The sequence below is a fragment of the Polypterus senegalus genome, chromosome 1 (genome assembly GCF_016835505.1).
Source record: "Polypterus senegalus isolate Bchr_013 chromosome 1, ASM1683550v1, whole genome shotgun sequence".
NCBI lineage: Eukaryota > Metazoa > Chordata > Cladistia > Polypteriformes > Polypteridae > Polypterus > Polypterus senegalus.
The window spans coordinates 139,144,192-139,159,772 of NC_053154.1; the positions used below are offsets into that span (position 1 = coordinate 139,144,192).

At 35.3% G+C, this 15,581-nt stretch overlaps 1 protein-coding gene across 5 annotated transcripts in view; it reads right to left on the reverse strand.

The window, feature by feature from the left end:
• nlgn1 (neuroligin 1) overlaps window positions 1-15,581 on the reverse strand; it is a 657,056-nt gene that overhangs the window by 510,375 nt on the left and 131,100 nt on the right. The window lies entirely within an intron of this gene.

The following is a 15,581-nucleotide window of genomic DNA, read 5'->3' on the forward strand; positions in this document are numbered from 1 at the left end:
GTGTGTCCTATCATGTGAAGGAAACATGTTTAACATGCTCACCAACAGAAAAATATGAAATACAGACTGGAAGTGGAGCTCTGCTCCTTTCCTGACAGGTGTTTTAAAGATTTAAGTAAATCATGTTTTCTTATACTTCTTTAGTGTCCTCCTTGACCTAGATCAGTAAGATTTTTATTATTCCGAAGTTCTTGTTCCATGACAGTCATTCATCAGTCAGCTTTTAAACCTCGCTCCTGACATCCTAAAAGACAAACCTTAGCCTCAAAGTGACACAAGTTCACATTTTTACTGAAATATTAAACAGACCTGGTTATCTTATAAATTTAAATGATGACAGATGTTCAAGCTTGGAGTATTTTTGAATGCATTGGTTTGAGTGAGAAAGAAGGGTCTTTTAAATTTAAAAACTGAGGATTTTGTAAGCTTTATCATGGACTTCCTTGGTTCTGATATTTAAGAGACTGAGTTTAAAGATAACTGCTTTATTACAAATGACTGATCTGAAACAACATCCATGATGCTACTCCTGTTATGAGTTGAGCGCACAAAAAATAGCAAAGGGTTTGAGGCCTCCAAAAGACCTACAAAGCCAGACCAAGCCTTGCGCAGCCTGCCTAGAGATTGGCCTTGCCCTGGGCATCCTGAACCTAAACCCTATTGGCAGGCTTAGGCCTACACAGACCAAAAGTGGCTTCAAAAGTTCAAAATATCATAAATGTTCCAAGAAAACACCAACAATGTACAAAAATGTTCCACAAGGGAAAGGAAAAATGAAAACATCTGACTTGGAGACAAGATGAGTATGAAATCTTTGTCAATGTTAATGTCTATTCATTACAATCAAAAGAATAATACAAATGGCTAAAAAGAACACAAAAAAAGGAAAAAAAGGACTTGCTTAAAATTCAATCCGTGGCAAACAAGTTCTAATAGGAAATTCTAAGCCAAAACCACAAAACAAGGATGAACTCTCTTCAAATGTTAAGCAATAAACTGCTAAAGGAACCATTCCCAGCCTCATTTTATATATCGGCTGTGGGTGATCATTCAACTGTGAAGTGGTAGACCCACCTCTTGTGGTTCCACCAACAAAAACACAAGAAACTTAGGATAATATGCACTATATTGATAGTAAATAATAAATAAACATCCAAAAAGTATACTGTACATAAAATGAAACATAGAAAACACAGAAAAGGGAAATAAACAGGGAAGACATGCGGGCCGAAACCTGACAACTCCCAGAACAAAAGAAACTTGACGATATTAGATTTTCCAACACCAATACAGACTAACCTAGTTTTACCACTCCAGTTGCCGGTATTATTCTTGCTTGAAGTACTGCTATAACACTTAAGCCTCTGGTGAATCTTCTTTCTAGAGTAACCATTTCCCTTGCTTTCATAATTTAACACTGTCTCCCACATGTATAACATTTTTGTTTTCTTTATGACAAAAAAAAACTCTGATGTAACTCTGACTTTTTTTTAAGAAAATAATAAATTTTATTGAATGTTAATGCTAATTTTCTATGTAAAGCATAATGAAATAACAGTAAAATGTAAGCAACAAGAAGCTGTGTAAAGTCACCTAAATCCTTTTACTTTAATTTTCATGACAGGAATATAAAACATTTTGAGTTGTATTATCCAAGAAAAAGAAACATCTCGAGTATCACACACTGTGTTTTTAATGAATACATTATTTGTATTAATCATTAGAGTAGAGATAAAATTAATTATTTTACTGCTGGCAAATATTTTCTCAAAATGGCTCAGATGTGTACCATTACTGAAGCAAAAAAACAAACCTGTGACAATCGAAAGAGAAAAGAATCTGACCATCACCAAACACACATAACTCTTGTAATACACCCATTAAGAAAAGGCAATCTTCCTTTTTATCCCCTAGCACAGCATTGATTTTATCTTTTTCTACGCGTTTTGCCTTATCTAGAGATGTAACTTGTGTTTTTATCTGAGTAGTCGACTGAAGTGTCACAAGTGGGTTTTAAGCGCCAAGAAGGATGGGAGGACCTCACAAAGATCAGGAGAAACCAAGTATGACAGACCTGTAATAATAAATGTGTAATAAGAAAAGACATCAGCAGATGTTGGCATGATCCCCTAAAATTAGCCCAAATTGAATGTTGTAAGTTAGGGCACATTGTGTACAGAAATTGAAAACTTCTTGGCTGTTTGTACTAGTTTGACAGAAATTGCATATGGAATGTCTGTTCACCTTTATCAGAGCAAACAAGTATCTCAGAACATGGCAAACAAGGACAGAACATTGGGAAGCTGCTGAATATGTGGAAGGACAGGCAGCGCAGCTGTGAAGCGACTGGAAGTATTAACATATGGAGTCCTAACAGATGGATTCTGTCACAGACAGACAAATATGGGGCAAAAGGCAGAAGGAAGAGTTCCCGGGAGACAAACAGGAATAGCTGCCAAGACAGCAGATTTCACTTATATTTAGGGACCCTGGTTCTATTTCAGGAACACCTACACAACAAATATAAAACCCATGGGCACTTTCTCCATTTTTGGCATACTCTTTTATCATGCATTAGTAAAACCCTTTTTATTTAAGGTAATTTATTTTTGATTTGCTGTCATGTTTGTACACTTCATGGCTGTTTTTATGATCTGGTAATAAAATACTTTACATATGTGATTGTTCACATTATTACTTGCTTTAAATACATTTTCTTGTTTTGTTTTTATAAAATAGAGTAAAGGCATAATGAAGAGCTGTCTGGAGAAACTTAGGACATAGGATAGACTGAGACAAGCCATGAACATGAGAAACCCAGACGAAGGAAATACAGAGCTCTGTGACTGGTGCACCATCCTCTGTAGTGCTGGTTCCTGCTTTGTGTCTGATGCTGTGGGGATAGGCTCTAGCTCTCCGTGAACTCAAACTGGATTAAACAAGTCTGAGACTTATTTTTTATTTGTTATATTACAATAAATACTCATAAAAGGTAAAAAAAAAAAACCTTGCAGATAATTTATTTGCCCGATTTATTATTAGTTTTAAGGAGGATGAAAAATTGTGATACAAAGATTTAGTACTTCAGGAATGTCTGATTAACACTTGAACAATAAGCATGATAGATATTTTTAAAAAGTCCACTTCATTACCATCCAAAATGTATCAAAATTATGACACAAAGACTGCTGGATGCATTTTAGTGTTGTGTTGCAAGGAAATAATGCAATTTTGTGTTACAGCATAACTCTGTCAAATATTTTGTCATAGATTTAATACACAGTATTGACATTAATACCAAAAGTGACTTTGTATAAAAGTTATAATCTAGATAGCCTTCATATACAAAGTAAATCTGCCATCAAAAGTATTAACATGCAAGGAAAATATCAAGTTTTTGTTACTACAAAAAAGTCTACTTGCCTGTATAATCACAAGAAACAGAGCAGCAATAAACAGACCTATATGATGCTAAGTCTAACACCATCATATCCGCTTATAGGAGGTTATGGTGGATGCTAATGTGTTAACTGGAATGCCTCGAACTTGCTTTGTAATTGATTGAAGGAGACTTAAAAGGTAGAAACAAGTGCAGTGACAGGGCCACATCTGCACTGAAACTAACAATAATGGCACACTATAATAAAGGAACTTTGCATTAGCTTAGCAAAATAAATGGGTTGTTTTTCTACCTAACAGAAGGGCTGAGAATGGTAAGGCCAAAGGTTCGACAGGGTGCCAGTAGGCATGCCATTAATGCATAGCAGTATTTTTTTTTGCTATAAATTGTATAATTTTTTAAATATTTACAAATACAAGCACCTGGAGAACTGGGCTGGTGAGAGAGAGCAGGAGGAAAAATACAACGTTAAGTATAATATCCATCACTGATAAATGCAATATATTTAATCTTTCAGAGAAAAAGAAAGAGCTTGTTTGATAGCTTTAACAGTGGGAAGTAAATGCAGAAATCCTTTATATTAATCCATGGCTCTGATATTCTACTCAAGTGTTTGTTATTTTATTGGAGAAGTACCAGCAGGAGCCACTAGAAAAATGTACAGCATACATTAATAAATGTGGTCTTGCTTATCATGTACAGTAATTTACATGCTGGGGGTTTGTGTATGATACTGTATTATCCATCCATTTATTTCCATTAGCTGCTTATCTGATTCAGAGTCAGGGGGAGTCCATCAGCAGTGATGCAGCTGCAGTGGTCAGAAAAAGCAGGAACCTGCCCAGGATGGGATATCAGCGACGTATATACACAATACACACACATATCAGGAAAATTGAGAATTGCCCCTTTAAAATCACTGCTTGTCCTATTTATGAAACTTAATTGGTTATTAAAGTAGGCATTATACAGATGGTCAACACTTGTTTATTTCACTGCTAGTAATTCATCACTACATACTCAGTCTTGCATCCAAACTTACATTTGCATTATTAGACGTGACTAAGTACTGTGTGCGTATTTTGATTTTTGGGTTTTTACTTACAAAAAAAAGCAAAAATAATTAAACCTAAAAAACATTAAAAAAAAAAAAAAAAGTTTATAGGTTTGTGATTTATGAAATGATCTTGTAACAAAAAAAGCACAATGAGCAAACAGAAAGACAGAGAGAGAATGAAGGGAAAGACTGCAGAGGTTACTGGCAAATGAAGACACATGCTTCCCATGAGAGTTGCTTTAAACTTAGCTGAAGCGTAATCTTTGTCCACCCACTGATGAGGATGGATTGCACACACAAAGTAAGTTATCAGAGACAGTCTCCAGTGAGACCAGCAACCACTGTGCATTGAGAGTGTTACTTCAAAAATGCATAAATATTTAAAATTAAATAAATTACTCTGACAGGTAAAGCAGATGAAAATTGTAATGATAAAAAGCAGCAACATATGAATGTATTAATGCATTAGAAAAGAGCTATTTAAAGAAACTAATGAAGATCAGCCCATAGATAAGGAAAACAGCTGTTAAATAACCACAGACAACACCCCCTACCCTCCAAAATGCAAGTAGAAAAGGAAGGTGAATGGCTGAAAAACAAAGTATTTGAATGTCATTGAAAAAACAGAGAACATAAAGTGAAAAATTTGAATGTGAAAAATAATCTTGACCATGAACACTAAAAATGCAATTGTTACTTAAAGATATATATATATATATATATATATATATACTAGCAAAATACCCACGCTTCGCAGCTGTGAAGTACTGCCTTAAAATTTTATTAAGAAGAAAATTAAACCTTTTTAAACTGAGGGAAAATATACCAATAATTATTTGTTAAGGCTCTCTTTTTATACCACATTGTCAGGTCGGCCCTCCAGTTGTAATATGACCAAGCTGTGCGCGGAGCTTACTCTTGAGCATGCAACGTAATATATATTATATATATATTGTTCGCAGGTGGCTGGGGGGGGTGACCCGGCTGGGACGCCCCGGAGGACCGGAAAGAGGACTTACGCCTACCTTAGACCACCCTGGTTGCTATGGGGACCACGGGTACAGAGCTTTGAAGCTCAACCCTGTAGGGCCCGTGGTCACCTCCAGAGGGCGCTCCAATGCCTTGCACCTGGAAGTGCTGGGAGGTTTCTGGGGATGCAGCCGGCACTTCCGCCACACTGGGGCGTGTCGGTGGGATATTGCCGGAGCACATCCCGGTGCTTATAAAAGGGGCCGCCTTCCTTCAGACAATGGCTGGAGTCGGGAGGAGGCGGCGGCCTGAAGAGAATTGAAAGGCATTCGAGGTTGGCCTGGACTTTGGGGAGGTTTTGGGGTGCACTTAATGTAAATATGACTGTAAAATAAACGTGTGTTGGGTGACGTCCATGTGTCCACCTGTCTGTGTCCGGGCCGGTCTCCACTATATATATATATGTCAGAGGGGGACATTTTTTGTACACTGAGTCATTCCATTTCTCTCTTAGGAAAAGAAACATGCAAATATTACATGTAAAGGCCAGCAGATGAACAGGAAATAGGCACCCATTGTTGGCAGTGGGAGTGAGAAGTTAAAAGGCTGTCTGCAGGATGTAGGTATTTGTTGGATTACAAAGGAGTCACCACTTTGAAGTTTTTGTCTGGTTCAGATTACAAACAATACCAAATTGTGATAACAGAACTGCTTCTTCCTTGGATGATGTCTGTATTTACCTGACTTGGCAATTAACATGTTTGACAATATTGGTTTCTAAACAGTAAATCTGTACTCATTAATGGTTGGTAACAATACATTTTGTTAACTTGTGTTTTCATTAATTGTTAAAACCAGGAAATTTAGATGTGCCATTGTTTAATCTGATTGTCCAGAACTGATAATTGCAGGGACTGAAGGAGATTTAATCCCTGGCCAGGAGAAGGCAAAGGGAGAGGGACAGTCCACTGAGAACGCTGCCAAGACTCGCAAAGAGCACAGAGGCTCACTGGCAGACTGGGGTACCTGGCTGGCACGACGGGAGGCACAAGGACAGCAAGACTTACTTCCAGGGAGGAAGAGACAGCTCCACAAGGAGACGCCAGTTGCGAGTCCAGCGAGAGAGGGAAGCCTCATGAAAGGACTGAGCAAAGCTGGCAGACGAGAAATGAGGCGTGCCTAGATCACAGCAGCCCAAGGAGCCCAGAGTGGAAAAAAAGGAACAACAAAGACACGCTGACAGGGATTCCACGATTTTGACAAAACTTCTGTTGTGAAACGAGTGTCCAGTGAACAGAGTGCATCCATTGACAGTTGAACGATTAAGTGTTGGGGTAACGCTGAAAACAAACTGGACTCTGCACCACTAAAGGTTGTATCCTCCAATTCTGTTTTTGACGGAAAAAGGAAATTCATTGTTGATATTGTTAGATTTTGTTTATGTTCATTTATCTTTTTCATGTACTTATTATTGTCTAGTGTAATAGAGATTACTGTTGCTTTTCCTGAAATTACTGTTGTGTCTTGTGTGTTTACTCACCGCCCAATTTAAAGAAACACTGTGTGCTATTATTGGTAAATTTCAGGAGTTCCCAGTCTCTTAATAAACTGGGTGGCGCAGTCGGATATTTAAATGGTGTCTAAGTTAGATTACCTGTAAGTGTGACCAGGCACCTATCTATATATATATATATATATATATATATATATATATATATATATATATATATATATGATAGATAGATAGACAGACAGACATCAGAATGACTATAAAGCAAGAAAAAAAATAACGAAGAAATAAAGAAATCTGCCTTGTCTAAGTTTGTCTGTTACAATTCAATATGACATTCTCTTGTTTTCTAGCATTCGTATTCAAATACTACACACAATCCCCCCATTCCATGAATACTGCTGGGTATCAGAATTATATTCTACAGATAAGCTTAGCCTCTAAAAGCTTTACATACAACAAACACGTTATTTTGTTTCTCGACTACCACTTTATAGAAGGTCAACTGGTGCCCAGCAAAATGGCATGGGAGCTAAGTTTAGATTATAAATTGCAAAAAATGTAGAATCATCAAGCACAACAATTCCAATGTAGGCAGTCAAAGCTGCAAAAATAAAATATCTTTTTCACTTTTAATAAATACTTTAGCTACTACACGTCTTCCTGATGGTGTGTGGTCTCTATTCCTCGTTTAATTTAGCCATTTTTAAAGTTGGGCTGTTTCATATTGTCAGTCCCATTCATTACTTAAAATAATATAAAATGAACTTCACTGTTTCCACTTTTACCTCATATTGTTTTAAAGGTAAATATGAGGAACACTTCATAGACCACCAGCTGAACCATGCAGGCAGAGCCGGCACCACCATTGAGGTGAATTAAACATTCGTCTAGGGTACAGATCATAAGTGGGGGAAACCCAGCCACATGGGTTAGCTACCAGTCTGTTGGCACACTAATAAGTTTGGCCTTGGTTGCCAAATAACCTAGCACCAGCACTATGTGTAAGCAAACACAATCATCCAGCTCTTACTATCTAATTCCTTTATTTAGACGAAGACAAAGTTTAACACCATGTAAAGAATGAATTTGCAACGGATTTTTATCTGGAAGAAGTATAGCTAGATACTTTGATATCTACAACACATGGCTTATCTTCCCTTTGTTCAGCACTAACTTCCTATGGAGTGCATCCAGAATGTACAAAGTATGGCAACGGTATCTTACTAGTGTAGTATAAAGCATAAATGATCACTTCGCACATTGGGGTTTCAATAAATATTAATCTATGAGCATACTGTAGAAAATTATAAGAAAAAAGTTGGTAGATGCAACACCACAGAAGCAAATTCAGCATAAAAAGTGCAATGAAGAAAACTGCATTCATTATGTGAATGAGCAATGTTAGAAGAGCTGGAACCAGTCCATTCACACATTAATTCAGTGATAACCATATACCGATTTAATTTGTTAATTTATTAATGTTTAAATCCCCATTTCGCAGCTGATCTGTATGAAAACAAGACATCTTAGCAAACAAAAATCTAAAAATAAAGAGATAGGCATGCTTAATGAGTAAGCAGGAAGCTTTGAATACAGGATTTACAACTGGTATTATTGTGTAGTTTTGACAGCAGTAAGTAATGCTGGACTTCCCATATGACAGATAACATTTTAAGAGGGAACAAATGAGCACCAACAACAGTCATAATTAAAAGATTTCACACTAGTGAAGAAAGAACCTGCACAAATGTACACTTCAGTTTTAAGAAAAACAAGTTTGTAGCCCAAGAAAAACCTCAAATTTTTGTACATGACATTGTGCGCATGAACACATTAAGTTGTTAATGGTTTTGTTCATCTTTTTCTCAATCAGAAAATGTAGTTAAACCTCAAAAAAATAGGCAAAAAACATTTCCCAGTTTCTAGTCTGCTGCAGATTTTCCTTTGTAATGTGAATCTGTAATGTAGACTAATTACTTTTGATATTCTCAAACTAAAGTATTCAGAGCCTGTGCATATTTCATTTCCTTCTACCTCCGATATATGGTAACTAATTCAAGCTGGAAGCAAAGGAATTCTTTGGGCTTTATTTGCAACTGAGAAATGAAAATGCTTTCTATTTTGTTATTAGCACCAAGATTAGAAATGGATTTATAGTCACTATTTACCTGAGTATCAAGTCTTTACAAACTGAAAAAATGATTCTCATCAATATTTTTAATTACAATTACTTGTAGTAGTGGAACTAGGTATTCTGTCATCTTGTAGATTGCCTTGAAAGTAAAGCATACCTGCTTTTGAAGGCACCTTACGCATTACGCATTCTAGTGTAGGTGAGATAATGACAGATTAATTTTATCAACCGTCATAATATTATACAACTACTGCATATAACCACTTGTCTTTAACTAAAATGGATGTGCATTAAGCAGTTAAAATTACATTCCTACCAACTGTTAAAGGTCAGCCAATATTTAAAGTTGATTTAAACACCAATGAAAATCTGGTTCATAACCAAAGTCATGTTTTAACAGCACTACTGTTTTATTTTAAGCTTCACATTATGCATCACATGCTATATGTTTGCATATTAAATAAATAGGTAAAATCAGTTTTAATAGTTTTAATGTCATTATAAATGATGCCCCTTATTTACTTTCTGCATTTAAATATTAAAATATGATACTTGGAATCACATCTTATCATAACCTAAATAATATAGTGTCACACACGTGCGCATGGGAGGCAGCTAAAGAGTTCGAAAGAAGGTAATTCCCAGTCGGACCAGGGGGTGGCAGAGTGCACTGACCCTTTTTCTTTTTTCCCTGCAGACCAAATGCAGGAAAATCCACCTGGGCCCTTGAAAATCACTTCCGGTTCCACCCCAGAGGACGTCACTTCCTCCCTCCATCTTTAAAGCCCACCATGTCTGTACTAAACCTCTGTTCAGTTATGTACTCTTGTCTATAAAGACCATTTTTTCACAACCTTTTCGCTTTAGCAACCATTTTTCAGGCATACGGGAGGCTGCCCCAAACCTCTTTTTGTGTCAAGGCTCAATTATTTATCACAATAGATAAGCATTTACAACTTTACTCTTTATTAACTGCTCTCAATACGAGACTATAACTTCACATATACAGTATTTCCCTTCAGATTCTGGTTTTAGGCATTGTGACATTCCCGATATTAGTTTGTTTCAATGCAGAAATATCAAGTCATGCTCTAGAACCATCAATTAACAATTTATACATTTTCAGGTTATTCACAAATTTTCTCCATTATCATTTTACTGTGGCGATTATCCCTACTCCTATTTTATTATCCTCGCTCTACCAATGAGTCTAGAACATTCTTACACAACAGTTTTGCTTCTGCCCATCTTTAATGTCCTCATGGTTTGATGTCAGTTTCCTCCTATCTTCTGTGTTTGTCATTTTCCTAGCTGTGGGAAAAAGTCCTTTTGATCTCTGAAATATTAATTCAAGAGCTATAATTGTACAATTTTGCCAGGAAGGGAGTAGCTATATTTGTCAATGTTTTTTTCCAAATAGTTGAAAATGTAGCTACCCGAAAAGCTTTCCAGCAGTTAGTATGAATAATTGTACAAAAAAACCTCCATAGTTCAAATATCTTCAATGTAAAAGTTTTAGTGAAATTCAAAGCAAACAGTTCACACAAAAAATAAGAAAGAAAGTTGACAACACACACATATGCAGAAAGAAAAGATCTTCTTGTCTATGTTGTTTTTTAAAGTTCTTAAAGTTTCCATATGTTATCACATACAGTGTATACACTAAGACCTATGTTTGAGATACAGACCAACGTAGAAGCAATCAGAAAACTATATGTTCGTAATGCCTACAATCTAAGAGCATTCTGTTGTCTAAATACAGAAATATACTGTAGTTGAACATTAAGAAAATTCTATTAAACGTGTTAACTTATTGGGGTAAAAACAGAATCTTCCATTATCTATGTGAAAGCTGTATTCTGCTCAAATTCAAACCAAGCAAAATATGAATTTACCATAAACATTAACGTAAAAGATTTGGCTCTTACAGAGAATGTGTTCATTTGTAATTTTAATGTTATATCACAAGTTATGTTTGTAATTTTGGCTGTTCACTGTTGACTCCTCCATTTTTAGAAAGAAAAATTGATCAAAGAAAAAATAATAATAATGGCTTCATCTACACTAATCATTTGCCTTTCTGTGCTGTTTTACTTTTAGAAAGATCATTTTAATATTGCAGCCTATTGAATAGATAAATTGTCCATAAAAACATATATAAATAAAGATTTTGTATGACGTTTAAACTTTTTTTCTTTCATATTTAATGCATTCTGATGTTGCATCTTTGGCTGTAGTGTAGATATTAAAAAATAAAAGAAAATCATGAAGGTTAGTCTGAAACATTTTAAATATCTTAAATGCATTTACTCTTCTATCAGATTATTTTTTAAGCAAAAATGAACACTGTGCACAGTTTGTTACAGAACAAAAAACCTTTTATTCATTTTTGTCTTTTTCAGGGAGTCTAATACAAAAAGAAAAAGAACACAATAAAAAGGAAAATAGACAATTTGCCCTTGTCTAGATCATACTTGGATGGCAGCACTTGAAAGATTGTGGAATTGGGGTTCTGATTAGTTTTCAAATAAAGCTATTGATGGCTTTTCATAGATTTGCACTTAAACAGTATTGCTTTTGATTGAACAAACCAGCTATGAAGCAGAAAAAGAACACGACAAGGTGAGACTTGCATTGTTAATATCAAAAGAAACGTAAAGAGGACGACAGATGGATTTTTGCAGTCTGAAAGAGTGCCTCTACAGGCAGTGTCATATTAATGGAAGGTATCAAAACTGGTGATCACTCATTAATTGGATGTTATTGAATAACTGCTTGGAAGGATATGCGCTCATCTGGGTTTTATACTTAAATTGGTCATCTGTGTTCAGTGTTCATCTACAAATTACTTGTCTCCACATCTGGCAAATATCTTCAATTGTTTTTTTTATGACATGTTCAAAGACATTCATTAGCTGTTTTCTCATTGTATGAAATAACTTTAAACTTAATTTCTCCCTCAGATGTCATTAAATCTGCCATCGACATTTTTCCTAGTGAATCTGTGTAGCAAACTGACCAATGTTTGCGGTACTATTTTTAATTATATTTGGCATTTATACTTTACTATAATAAGTACTCTTGGATTAAAAATAAAACATACTGTATGTTAATTAGAGCAAGACTGGGTGAATGATATTCAAAGGAGAAGATAAAGTCTAAAGGAAGCTATAAAACAGTAGGGCTAAGCTACAAGGCAGTTTCAACACCAGGAATGTCATTATACTTTGCATATGGAAACACCTGTCAGGAAGGTTCAGTATTAAGAGTTAACTATACATTTGTACAGTTACTCACAGGGACATGCAGAGCACTGGAAAAAACTTTCATAGTCAGGACGTAAAGACAGAAACATCAGCCCTCGAGAGTAAGAAGAGATTGTCAAAGACAAAGAGAAAGAATGATGAGGACTGCAGGAGTGATAGACACTGTGCATAAAGATCAAATATGGGAGGGCAGCGGAAAGTTACACCATGTGGACTGACAGGGATCTGAATAGGTACATAAGTAGCTACAAAAACATATTTTATTAGTTTTCTTTATTACACAATCTAAATAAAAGAAAACAATTTTTACACAGAGTATCTCAATCCAAGTCATTTAGATTAGTTATGTTTGTAATCTGTGATTCAGGGAAAATACAGCATTTCACATACCTTATATTAATATATAAATGTATATATTTAGACATGTAATATATAAATATTATAATCTACAGAATTTTGATTTCATTAAGCCTTGGGAGTATTTTAGAAGATGTATCTATTTACAGGCATGTGAAATTTATGACCAATATCTTCTCTACATGGTGTGACATGTGACACTGCTACTACTGCTTATGAAGTGGAAAGCTTTATATTGTGATGGGTTACATAACTGGAGAAGTGTTCCAAGGGACTTAGGAACCAAACAAAAAAAATTCTCTGGAACAGGAAAGACCATATAATAGTAAATGGGTGGTGCCAAGGGTTTTTAGTACTGTCTTTTACAATAAGTACTTCAAAGGGGGTGACTCAAGGAAAGCATGGCTGGCTATGTCCACCACACCTCTAGATGGCAGCAGGGAATACCGGGTACAAACTACTGGAGGCCTGCTATGTGCTGAAAAGGATAGATGGCTAAGGAAATTAAGCATATTACTTGCCATCATTTTATTTTTAAATTCTTTTTTTTGTAGTCAGAATAACAGCAAACCTAAATTTATATTAATACTACACACAACTGCCTTTTATCACATTCTACGGTATTAATAAAGAAAGAAGATGGAAAAAAGTGCTCTTCAACTCAGCCATGAATTGCCTCGACCCAAGCACTTTGCTACCTTTGCTCATAAAGCAATATGTTGCAAGACTGACAATATGATCCAGTGCACTGCCAGATCATAATTCAGGGAAAGCACACATCTGTTGTCAATAATTGTGACGTGAAAGGTCACTCAGTCATGTACCTTCAGTCAAATGTGATGTGTCTCTAATTATTGCTAAAGTGTGCTCTTTATAATGACCACCATCACCTCTCTTCTATCACTGAAGCCAACTCATTTAGCAAGGCTCCACTCATACATCTCCAAAGAATTCCATAGACCAGCTATAGCAATTAGTATCTGTCATGGTTTCTCCGCTATCTTGGTATCCATTGTCACATAACAACAACTCATTCTAATTGACTCTTGACTAAGATCATCTCTAGCGATCTCCTAATTATCTTTTAATGTATGCACATTGCAAGCCATTAAAGAAGCTCAAGCTTGGAAATATGGACCCAGAGACCGAGTAATAGCAAAGGGCAACACAGCTTTTTACAGATACAGTGCAGACATTCATAAAAAAAAAAAAAACTGGTTACATTCAAGCACATATTCACACAATGCAGCTGGCTGCCTGATGTGGAATTTGAAGGTCATAGTCCGTGGTTGTTAGAAATACTTCAAAAGCACAACATAAAAGGGTAATAGGTAAAAACAAATTGTGTAAAGCAACACTTCATACTTTAATTAGAAGTCAAACACCAATAAAACATTTGTAATGATTTTATAACAAAGAACCTCATTAAAATAAAAAAAATTCTGCTACTACATATCTACTTGTTTGTTTTATATGATTTTAATAAATTGGTACGAACCAGCTTAGATAAAGCCTGAATTTGTAATGCACTTCATGTGAAGCTATTGTCTTTGGATGACTAGAAACCATGTACATATAGAAAAAAATATATTGGCAATATTTAAAGTTCAATTGTATATATACTGAATCAATGCACAAATATTTTTAGAATATACCAGTATTAATACAAAAAAAAGCTTAAGTAAAAGGTAAATCGGCACATTTGCACTTAAAAATCTGTGTATATATGTGACAGTATACAATGTGTGTATATGAGACAGTATACAATGCAACAAAAACGGTGCTAAAGATTAAAATGGTGACAAATTTTTATGTGAGGAAGAGTTGCTGCGATAACATTTTGGTAAATCAATGAATGCCTCATCAACACCAAGTGTTCCAGGTTTATTATTGAGAAAACAAAATTAAATTGGACTGTTCTTGTATTTATATTACAGGAATATGGCAGAAAGGAGAAAATGAATTGATTAAATAGTAAACTGGTCAAACAGTTGCACCAGAAATCCATTTTATAACATAAAACTAAAATAAAAGCTACTTTGTGAATATACATTTCAACATATTTTATACTGATGCAGCAAAATATTCCATCTTTTTTCAAATACTGTTGCATAACATTTTCAACTATAGGAAAAATCACATTTTTCATGTAAATGCAGATTTTCTTCTTTAATTTTCTCTTTTGATGGGCAACACAAAGTCAGATCATACTTGAAATTTTAGATCTTTTAACTTAAAGGGAATGTCACCAAAGTGAATAATGATCAAGAGGAATATAGAGAAGGTTTCAGAGTGAACCCAGTTCTTGTGGACATGCAGCCAGCTGTCCCCTGATGCTCAAACTTTGACTTTAGCAGTGATAAAATAGGTCAGTATATCCCTGGATTTGTGGTACTGACAGGAACACCCCTGCCAAAACAATTTTACATTTTTGCTAATATTTGTTCTTCTAACTTGTTGTGGGTTCTTGGAAGGCTCCAAGTTTCAGGGAATATTAATGCATGGGTGTTTCACATAAATTTCTATTTTTTAGTGCATCACGTTGCCACTTTCTAGTCTCTGCATTTTTTTTAATGTGTTACTATGACTGCCTCCCAGAAGGCACTATGCACCACATGATGAATACTCAGCTTTATAGTCCTGTGTGGAACTCTGCACAGTATCCAACAATATGGATTCATCCCTCTAACAACTTTAATCTAGTACTCTTAGTATTTTATGTGTTCTGATTCACAGCATATAGCAACCCACTTCTCAAGTTTATTTTTTTGGTTTTAGTATCCCTGCCTAGTTAATGACACTTGGCTGTCCTTGTTTCGAACTTTGTTTCTAACTTTTGTTACTGATAGTGGTTTCAATGAGTCTTAGACAATGACTCTCATCAT